Source organism: Schistocerca piceifrons, chromosome 2 (genome assembly GCF_021461385.2).
Source record: "Schistocerca piceifrons isolate TAMUIC-IGC-003096 chromosome 2, iqSchPice1.1, whole genome shotgun sequence".
In the NCBI taxonomy this organism is placed as follows: domain Eukaryota; kingdom Metazoa; phylum Arthropoda; class Insecta; order Orthoptera; family Acrididae; genus Schistocerca; species Schistocerca piceifrons.
This window is the reverse complement of record NC_060139.1, coordinates 183,875,265-183,886,654: the sequence shown is the minus strand read 5'-3', so window position 1 is coordinate 183,886,654 and position 11,390 is coordinate 183,875,265. Positions and strand designations below refer to the sequence as shown.

The window sequence follows — 11,390 nt, the reverse complement described above, 5'->3', positions numbered from 1 at the left end:
ACGATTCTGCATTTGTAATTATAATGGATTCAGTACACTGTAACGTTCCAAGCGCGTGTGTTAAATATTTTTAACGATTTCGTCCTTATTCTAGAGCGATGTTTCGAACATAATGGAAAATAATATTCCAGTCGATGGATAATATCATTCTGAGAGTATTAAAAAAGAGAGAATACTATTGGTACTGTAATTACCATACTGTTACGTAACACACGGTGACGGGCTGTGATGGCGCTTAACGTCTCTTACCACAAGTCATTAATTTCATATTTGCGTGAAGAAAAATTATTTTAAGGCACCGGAGGGATTCGAACCCTCGATCTCCTGTTTACTAGACAGGCGCTTTAACCAACTAAGCCACGGCGCCTTGTGGGTGTGTGTTGAGGGTAGCCTGAAGTCCCTGACTCCGCAGTGAGCAGCTGGTCCCTACACTTGTTGCGTGTGACGTCATCAGAACAGCTGGCGCAGCTGATACTGGTTCTCATAGCGCGCGTTTCTCGCCGAGAATGTGCTTTACTTCGTTACTCTGTGAAGCATAGTGACGTGCGTGGCAAAGGGTACTTGAAATTCTACCAGATATTCGGGTCTCATCCAGTTACGGGACTGGGTGTTAGTGTTGTCCTCATCAGTCCATAACCATTCGGGAAAGTGGCGAGACTGGACAGAGTAAAGATTGGCAATTTTTACGGACGCGGATAACCACGCAGTTGAGCGCCCCAGAAAGCAAATATCATCCTCATCAGTATCTTCCCGTTTCATTCGTGCCTGAAGGGCTTAAAATACCTCTGTGCGGGTTCTACTAAGTCCAATCTTATCTTCGTTCTTTTTTTGTATTTTATAATCATACGCTGGTCCGATAGCAACTGAAATATCTTCTTAACAGAAAGGAAAGTAACGTTAAGTTCCCTTATAAACTTAAAGTTTTCGTCTTTAAATAAAACGAGATCAATTCTTCTTCTCCGCAACGGGATGTTGTAAAAACTACTGGTCAGCAATAATTCGTAGCGCGGTGCTATACTTTTTTGCTTATTTCTTTTTCCCTATTATATTTTTAATGCTCATATTCGAGATACGCGTAGCTATCTTCGAACGTATAAGTAGCACTGTGATTCGTTAGTATGTAAGTCAGCCGGCCGCGGTGGTCTTGCGGTTAAGGCGCTCAGTCCGGAACCGCGCGACTGCTACGGACGCAGGTTCGAATCCTGCCTCGGGCATGGATGTGTGTGATGTCCTTAGGTTAGTTAGGTTTAAGTAGTTCTAAGTTCTAGGGGACTGATGACCACAGAAGTTAAGTCCCATAGTGCTCGGAGCCATTTGAACCAGTATGTAAGTCAGTTTGTGTCCAATTATCCACGTTACTGCGTTGTTCTTAATTCGTGGATATCTTAATCTCTAAGGATGGCGAAGACCCATTAAGTTTATGTAGTTGGGAACTGTGCGACCTATAATCGCTATTTTGTGCCGTAGATACTTAAATATTGCTAATGCTTTGCCACGTGAGTAATTATATTAACCTGACTGCTTATCTGACATACCGTTGCTGAGCATCGGCGAATGTTATTTTAATTTTCCGTTTGTTGGTATTTTGTCGTTGAAACTGAGATAACACTGCTACTTAAGAAGGTAGGTTACTATCATGAACATCCGTCCAAATTATGTTCCATTTCACATCCGGACACTTCACCTCTACACGGTTTCTTACATCGTTCCACGTCATGACATCTTAGATGAAATTTTGAAGTCGGTAGGTGCTGCAGGGAATTTGTGATCTTGTCTATTTAGCTAAATTCCAAGATGTACTGCATAACTGGTAGGTATTGGTGCAGGAGGTTCACAATTTGCTGATTCCCACTTGTAGTCGAACTCGATTGGTGGCTACGAAAGAGCCACCAGTAGTTTCTCAGAAGAGCTGTACAACGCTGCCATACATTCGTCACTGGCAGGTTAAGGATATCAAACCTTAATTTGAAAGTACTGTCTGCTATGTGATCAGAGACAGGTAGAATCTGTGCACTTAGCACATCTGACTTTTGGCCGCAAGTTTTTGGCGCCGGAACCTTTTGTACGATACTGAGTTCCCTGATGGTGTGAATTCTTAGCGTGGCCTCATTTTATTAAATTAATCTGTCCGGTTGCGGGTGTACATCCTATCTGGCAGAGCCTCAAAGTGGAGCCAAGAGAATTGTGGCAGGTCCATTTCTCGCACCACTCGATGTGGTTCGTGTCACCGATGCCATTTACCAGTATGGAGCAAAGTTATCTCCCTTGTCTTGAGTTTGGCTCCTGTTGCTCCTGTAAATCTCTGCGGGACATTACGTCTCGTCTTTGTGAGGTCTTGTTCGCTACATACTCAAATACACATATCATGGGACCGATGACCTCAGCAGTTTGGTCCCATAGGAACGTAACACACACACAAAAAACACATATGATCGGCATACCTTATACAGAAAGCGATCGTGGAGTCAATTGCGATGCCCATTATTCTGTCCCTGATATTGAGTAACAATGGCTCCAGAGCAACGGCATATAGCACCAATTCCTCCAAATAATGTTCCATTTTACATGTAGCCACTTCTCCTCCACACGGCATGCCAATGTTAACTGCTTTACTTGTACGTCTGTTAATCAGTGCACATAACGAAGCATTAATTGCTTGACTGGAAAACGAAGCTGTTGCCAAATTCCATCTTGAGCATTGTCTTAAGTAGATAGTAATGGCTTATTAAATCAAATGCCTTCTCAAAATCGAAGAAGAGTAGCGCTGTATTTCTTCTTGTTTCAGAATACGCAGGTACCCCCGATCACTTCAAAAACTTTCGAGACTGCATTAATAAAAAGTAGAGAAAAGTTGACGATGGTGGTTTAACGCCTCAGATGTTTTACATAGTCTACCTCCATTTTTTCACAACGCACGTTCATACAGCAATGTGAAACTGTGAGAATAGTCCTTCTCTTTAATGTTGTTCGGCTCTCGCCTCACATTAGCACCTTTTTCGGTATTGGCGAAACGTCACAGACACATTCAGCACTTTGTTAGTTTTGTGGTATTTTTGAAATAACATCAAGTCTCATTACCCGTGATGATTTTTTTCAAATGAGAAGTGATCGCGCTTTCCATTTCAATCAAGTCACGGTAGGCGTGCATGGGTCGTTGTTTTTGCTATTTAGAGATACAGAGATGTTCAGCCTGTTGCTCCATTGCGATCTGACACATCAATGATGGCACAACGGTTGCACGTTCACCACTTAACCCTTAACTGCTCTAGTGGGGTCCTGGAGAACCCCAGGCGATGTAAATACAATACATAGTATGTGAACGGAACCACAGGTGGCGTCTGTGTTCTTGGTAGTCCTCAGTGAAGTGATGCCGTTTAACGCGGAGTGTTGGATGCGATGTTTCCGGTAATATTTTGTGAGACAAAGAGAAATAGGTCTCAGAATATACCACCAGAGTATTAACGTAAGTTGTTTTTCATTATCTCAATTAGTTTTTTACGCGACTGAAGTCTTAGAGTACTTCGAAAGAGCAAAATTTGAATGATAACGTCAACTTTTAAGGCTCCCTGGCTCTGAGCACTATGCGACTCAATTTCTGAGGTGATCAGTCGCCTAGAACATAGAACTAATTAAACCTAACTAACCCAAGGACATCACACACAACCATGCCCGAAGCAGGATTCGAACCCGCGACCGTTGCGGTCGCTCGGTTCCAGACTGTAGCGCCTAGAACCGCACGGCCACTCCGGCCGGCAACTTTTAAGGTAATGTGAGTATGTATGCATTATTTTTCAGAATGGCATCATCGAAGTCATTAACAGATGACGAGTTGGAAAGAATAAAGTGAATGATCCTGCGTTTTTGCAATCTGATGAGGAGAGCGCAGCAAATTAGGACGAATTTATACTAAGTGATCATGATTCCACCTCTGAAGTTACGTCAGAAAGTAGTTGTGAAGAATCGGATGAAGAGGCGTGTATAAGGTCTTCCGCTGACAAATATTTTTTTGTAAAAAAGCAGTGCTACAGGTGGTCAAAAGAAGCTCCTCCTGCAACTCGTACCCGTGCTCATTGCCTTCCAGGCGCTTGATTCAACTGACGTATTAGTTGCTTTGGAATTGTTCACTACTGACGATTTATTTCAACTAATACTCACCAATACAAACGTGAAGATACACGACATGTCAATCAAATACAGAGCTCCTCAACCAGTATTCATAAAGCCGCTAGATATAATAGACCTGGGAGCATTTCTAGGTCTGTTTTATTTATCTGGAGTAATGAAATCTGATCGCGAAAATGTTGTTGGACTTTTTGCTAATGATGGAACTGGTCGTGATGTGTTTTGAGCCACTGTGAGCGTTCATATATTTTTATTCATTTTGTCTTGTTATCGTTTCGATTATGTTACTACAAGAGATGCTAGGAAGGCTGATGACAGACTTGCAGCTACTAGAGATGTCTGGGAACTCTTTATAGAGAAATATCAAAAGTATTGTACTCCAGGAGCGAACGTGACAATCAATGAAATGTTAGTATCCTTTCGTGGTAGGTGCAAATTTCGCATTTATGCCTAAGAGGCCAGCCAAATACGGCCTCAAAGTTCTGTGCCTTTGTGATTCACGAACATTATATTTATGCAGTGCATTTGTCTACACAGGCAAAGGGACAAATAAAAGTATATTATCAATTCCAACACAGGATGTTTTGAAATTAATAACACCAATCGAGGGAAGCAGTAGAAATGTGACAGTAGAGAATTGGTTCACATCTCTTGAACTCTGATCAAATGGCAGTCAAAACGTTGACTGTCTTAGGCACTCTAAAGCTAAATAAACCGCAGATCCCAGAAGAATTCAAACCAAACAGAAAGCGCCCAGTAGAATCTCCATTATTTGAGCATAACGAAGGAAAGACAATTTGTTCTTATGTTCTTCGGAAAGGTCGAGTTGTTGTGTTGCTTTCATCTATGCACCAAGGTACTCAAAAAAGAAAACCTGAAATGATCATTGATTACAATGCCACAATAGGAGGAGTGGACGCACTGGACCAAATGTGCGCCAACTATTCGGTATCACGGTGAACACGCACATGGCCAATGTCTGTATTTTATGCCATTTTAAACATAGTAGGAGTCAATGCTACTGTCTTGCTTCAGTGCACCAAACAATTTGATCAAACTGGTGATTTAAAAAGAAGAGGATTGCTGCAGAGGGTTGGAATGGATTTAGGAAAACCGCATGTACAGCGTCGAGATGTCCTACCCCTTTCTCGTGAACTGAGAGATGTTGTTAAGCTTGGTGGTACTCCTCTTGCCTCAACATCTTCGGAGGCAGGACCCATGAAGAAAGCAAGATGCTACATGTGTACAAGAAACGCGAAAAAGAAAACCAAAATAGTGTTTGAAAAATGCTCAAATCATGTTTGTCCCGACCACAGATTTTCAGTGTACCAAAACTGTTAGTAATCATATCTCAAATGCGTAAAAATGTTTATAATATTCAGTGATAAAAGCGCAATTCAAAATAAAATTTCTTTAACAGTTTCGTTTAACTTACTGGGGTACTTCGAGACTCCACTAGAGTATTAGCGTATGAGCATTTCACTAGAGTAGTTAAAGTTTAACATCGTCCGCTCACGTGTGACTGGTCGAATGTTTACAGTTGTTAGCTCAAGCTGCCACCGTAATTACTGCACTGACGTCGTTTATACACCAGGAATAACATCAGTCTTGGAACTTTTTAAACGGAAGATGTGTGATGTCTGGGTTGACAGACCGAACTAACTATTCTTCGTCCTGGCGCAGCAGTATACTAATATGTCCCAAGGCTCACTTTTAGAACCTTTTGCATTCGTAACTTCTTCGCTCTCTTCATGATCTTAAAATCACCGTTCAGCAGTGAGATTGGACGCATTTTATCAATTCTATTCCTGCTGCCTTTCTTGAGTACTGGGAAATTGAAACCATGCTTATTTATGTGGGATGTTACAATAGCTCGACAATAGCTCGCCATTTCTACTAGGGTAGGTCCAAGGATGTTCCAGTAATGCTGGTAGAACTCAGCACAGATGTCGTTAGGCTCGGGAGACTTCCGTTTGGCTGCACTGTTGATGGCAGTCTCAAATTCTTTGCCAGCGAACGACACGTCAAGAGTTTCAGTCTCTTTCTCAGACACACAGAGGATTACTTTCTCGAGGACGGTATCACAAAGAGGTCCATTTACTTGCTTCTTACTGTCTAGATTGCAGTAGTAATCGGGGACTTTCGATAGTATGCCGTGGTGTTCAGTGCTTTTATTTTTCGTTTCATCTATGAAGTCGACTAACAGAAAATTATGGCGTCTTTCTCACCTGAGCATGTGAAAAACGAAGGCTGTTTCATTTCCTGGAATGGTCTTCGGTCGCGATCGTGCGATGGTACAGTCCATTTATTTTCGTCGAACGGCTTTAATTTTTCAGCTTGCGCCTCTTGATATTGTGGTACGTATCAGCATCACGGATATTGTTGCTTTGGTATAGGTCGTGTCGTGTAGGTAATGGTAGTAATCTGTCGCTTATTTGTGCCTTTTTTGGATGCGCGTATCTGATAACAACGGATCTTAGATTACGTTTGATATGATGTATCAAGCATTGGATGACTCTGCCGCAGCGACCTTTACATCACAGAACCTGCTCCCAGGCCTGGTGAATTCCGTCACCGAGAGTCTGCTAACAAACTGACGTTGAACTTCCAGTATCCTCTACCACGATAAACTTCAGCACATTGGAGATTGGCATAACACTGATAAACACAGTGATCAGAGAGGTCAAATGGAGCTATGTCGCAGTTAATTACGCGCAGTTGTAGGGTTGCCGAAACATAAACCCTGTCTATGAAAATGGCGGAATGACTGTTCTCATAGGCTTACGAAAAGCTGTTTCCAGGTATCGATGAGTTCTGAGGCTTTAACGAGGTTTGTAATTATTGACATATGGTCATGTCAGATGACTGGTCCTCTACGTTTGAGTCACAGTTAAAGTCTCATCCAAAGATTAGATTTCCGTCAGGATTATCACCTTCTATTGGTATCTCATTTATGAAGAACAACGAAAGCTTGCTAGCAGAAGAGGTGTTCACGTTATCTACCAGTACACCATTAACTCTGTAAGATACCCATCTGTCATTAACAAGAGGTTTCGCTTGGGTAAAATATATTCCTTCACCCAATAAGGTTCCAGCACCAGCTGAGATCCCTTTATTTAAATTGTTAATCGAACATAAACCCAGCACACTAATCTCATCTGTCACCTCTTGCAGTAGTGGAATGTCTGCATTCCTAATATAGAGGGAATCTGGAAGCATCCGCACCTTTACGGTATTTCATATTCCGTTAACGTCCGTGCCACCGTCAAGCCACCATGGAGTGCGTTTCCATTCGTTCTTCATTTGCGCTTTTTGTTAAAGACTGCAAATGACCTGCGCTCTCATTAAGCAGCATATTACAAATTTATGAACTTTTGGTCTACGTTTCTGAGATGATTCGACCGCACCTCCGCTCGCAACGCGGAGTTTTTTCTGATTAGCATAATTCGGTCGTTTACTAGTTTTGATGTTTGCGAGCAGGTTCTGTCGTGTGACCTTATCGTTTGTTACTGAACTTGCAACACCGAAAATGCAGGATGCATGGTACCTGCTACCGATACATAACTTTTTTAAAATTGTATTTTAAATATTTGTAATTTAAATGCCTTCTTTTAATAAGTAAGGATATTGCTTCACTGTATGTGCACATTTAGGTAGAAGTCTGTTGACGTTTCATTGTATTTACCTGTGTTTTACTGTGAAACTTATAGGCTCTGCCAGATGTCTAGAGCAGGAGTACGGACAGTGGACGGGCGGAAGAGGCTGTATTAATTACAATTGCCCGTTCCTATAATTAGCCACGGCTCCACATTATGCTACCGTCTTCAACAACAGCAGCAGTTCCAGCAACACAGTTTCGTCGTCGGCTCCGAGTTTCGTTGTATGCACAAGCACTGAAGTAACGGCTAACCCAGCAGCACAACTGAATGTGATTTGATTGATAAGATTTATTTAAATAATAATCAGTTAAACTCAGGGCGATTGTGTCCTCACTGCCCCCAGACATTTTTACAAAGCAGGGTTCTTGTTCCTTTTTTTTTCCTAATATGCTAACTAAGTGTCATAAGAAACAAATTGAATGGTTATAGCCAGTTTATTAATGAATAATTTCTCTTTTAAGAATTTTAGCCTCAGTCTACTTCAATTAACTGTTGTACAACAGAGGCTTCAGTATATGACTAAAGTAAAGCAATTTCATTTTTCAAGTTTGAGAATCAATCACTGGAAAAAATCCAAATCTAAAGAAATGCACATATTAAGAGTGCAGAAGTTTTATTTATTTTACATATAGCTTGGAGCACATGGCTATTTGGTTTGGTACGTATTCTAGTATTTAACTTTATTCAAATCGGTAAAAAAGGTTCAGTTGTTCAGACAATAATATGAAATCCAGTTTGCAAAATAAGTAACAACAAAGTAAAAAGTGCTTGCTTTTTTTCTAAATTTCTTTAATGACGTTATGCTGAAGCCACTGAAAGTCATTGTTCACGTAACGAAGTTCAGTACTAACATACAGTTTAACTGCATATTTTCAAATCATTACTCGATTGCCTTTTACAAAATTTAATGCCAAACATAACGTAAGAGTGACTTCTCAGTTTTCTTTATCATTACATACTCCCTTAAAATTAGTGAAAAAATACAAAAAAAACATGGCAACCTTTAGTTGCCACGTCAGTGTTTAATAATACATGTTTTTCTTTCCCATCATCTTATACAGGATTTTGGATGTAAATTGTCCTAGTGGGCTGGCGACCGTTAATTACTTCCTTTTCGTTCATTAGTGTAACTTTTGGATTCATGATCAGTGGTACCCCTTTCTGTCCAGTGTTGTTCGTGAGTGAAAGCACAAAATAACTTTCATTTTCCAAATTATAGCCCTGTTCGGTTTAATAACTGATTTTTAGTAGACTTTCCATCAGAAGGGTAGGTTGTACACTTTCCTCCTACTTATCGGTGTCACTTCTTCGGGAAAGATAGCCTTATACAATTAGAAAAAATCCATTAGGCATACACGCGATCCACGGTCATATTTTATATTGCAAGCGGGATAGGTCGATTAGTAGTAGGTAGGTAACAAACTCTGTTCAGTTAGTGCGCCTGCTTCCGCAACGGTAACGATGTCTATTTGCTGCGGTTCAGCTGACCCGCACTGACGAGAAACTTGGTCTGATGAAGAGCGCTTTGCCTCCTCGGTAGAAACAGGGGTAATGTCCACTAGCTACTGTGCGCTGTAGTCATTTCCAGGTGATATATTAGCCTTATCATGATCCATCGTGATACACATCTATTCGCCAGAGACTGCAGCTGTGATTCTATCGGAAGCAGCAGATGTTGAACGAAAGTTCGAATTTCCTACCACGGCTGCTTAAGACTGTGGTAATGCACGGAAGTCTCTTTGAGCGACAGCACCAGCAGGAAGTTGTATCATCGAGATGACCAGCGGAATTACACACGTAAGACGTTCGATGTTGGGTTTCATAAGCACCAAGAGCTTTGAACCCCATTACGTTATCGCAGGAAGGGACAAGAATGCGAAGCTCAATGCATACAGCTCGAACCCTATTATCAACTCTGAAATGCATGTTTCCACCCCATAGTTCGACAATAATTCCCACGTCTTTTACACAGTTTAGCTGTATCTCAACCGGGGATTGTGAACTTTCCTTGTCCGAATGCCAAGCCCAGCTAAAGCAATGTTGACGTTACTCAACTCATTAATATTGTGACGATATTCAACAGATCCATTGCGTGATGTCATGATTCGGTTACACGTTGAACACATTGCTTTGAAAGTCGTAAGCCTGTCCACCGAATTCATTTTCACGCCCTGTATGACTGCGAAGCAACCATGAGTCAGATTCCAGAATCTTGGGTAGAGGAGCACCAAAGCTGAAACAAAACCTGTAGGTCACTTCACAAACGCGTGATTCCATTACGGTTGCTGTCACAATAACAACAGCGACAACAACAACCACAACAAGGGAGTCCTTACACCGATACGAACGACCGACGCCTACTCCACGACTATGCTGTTACCAGTGAAACATGAACTATGAAATTTTAGTTTTCCTTTGGTTTCCCCCACAGCCGGGACTGTTCTCCTTCCCCAACGTTGTCTTGATAGCTACGTTTGTGGGACATTCAGTGTTAATCCCTCTTCACCCTATGATCCGTAGTGTCTCGTTATCGACTAACGCTGTTTCGATATACACCAAACGGGGACGTCTAAAAACCTTATTTGAGCACGGCCCTTCTCGTTGTCTAGGGTTCGTAGCCTACTGTTGTTTCAATGTAGTGTAGTACCATTACAATTTGCACACAATATTAGAACCTACCTTTGGCATAGATGGAGTAGAAATAGTAGCCCTCTTCCGTAGCGAGCTTTGGTCAACAAATATATTAACAATATGAACATTTCACTTCTATTAACTCAGTCAACAGTAGCTTCTACTTTATTTAATTACTTTTTGACGTATCTTGTTTAGCGTAGATAATGATGACCTCCTTCAATTTGTAACGTATGAGAAATCGTCGTTCCATTTAAAATGTTTGCCCCCTGTGAGAATCGAACTCACGACCCCTGGTTTACAAGACCAGTGCTCTAGCCCCTGAGCTAAGGAGGCAGACGCAACTGTACTGACTTGGCTGTCCGAGAGATGTGCCGATAAGGGAGAGATGCGCCGATAAGTTGGCGTAACCTTGGTCTATTATTATCTTGTATCGCTGCTTGTCCCCAGTAACGGCATCGTCATGGCTGCCTGCTTACGATCTTTGTTCCGCACATTTCATTGTCTCATCGGCGTGGCGTTGCTAATATCACGGAGTTGTACTTTCAGTTAGGAACGTATAAGTTTATGTTCTCCATTCCGATCGTTGTGAACGATGCAGCTGTGTTGTAATTAAAAAAAAAAAGGTCCCATCGCTTCGTCCTTAACGCTGCTGTGTGTGTGTGTGTGTGTGTGTGTATATGTGTCTACTGCCGTCCATCACATTGTCCAGTATCTGAACCGTCTTTCTTCTCGCCTCCTCTTCCCGTCCTAATATTCTTCTATGACTGTTTTTGAAAACCCATCCGTCCATCATAATATATGTCCTGTCCACTTTTTAAAACATTCAATAATTGCCTTTCCTCTCCCGCAGTTCTCAATACCTCCTTGTCTTTCACCTTATCCATCCAACTTATTTTTTCCACCCTCCGCTACTTCCTCATCTCAAACCCCTGCCTCTTTGTTCCACCTTTCTTTCTTATTGTCCGCGTTTCAGCA

At 41.6% G+C, this 11,390-nt stretch overlaps 2 non-coding genes across 2 annotated transcripts; both read right to left on the bottom strand.

The window, feature by feature from the left end:
• Nucleotides 1-293: 293 nt before the first annotated feature.
• On the bottom strand, nucleotides 294-367 carry Trnat-agu. The gene has a single exon. It is a non-coding gene; the product is annotated as a tRNA-Thr (tRNA).
• A 10,308-nt stretch (nucleotides 368-10,675) lies between these two features.
• Trnat-ugu lies at nucleotides 10,676-10,748 on the bottom strand. The gene has a single exon. It is a non-coding gene; the product is annotated as a tRNA-Thr (tRNA).
• Nucleotides 10,749-11,390: the final 642 nt, after the last annotated feature.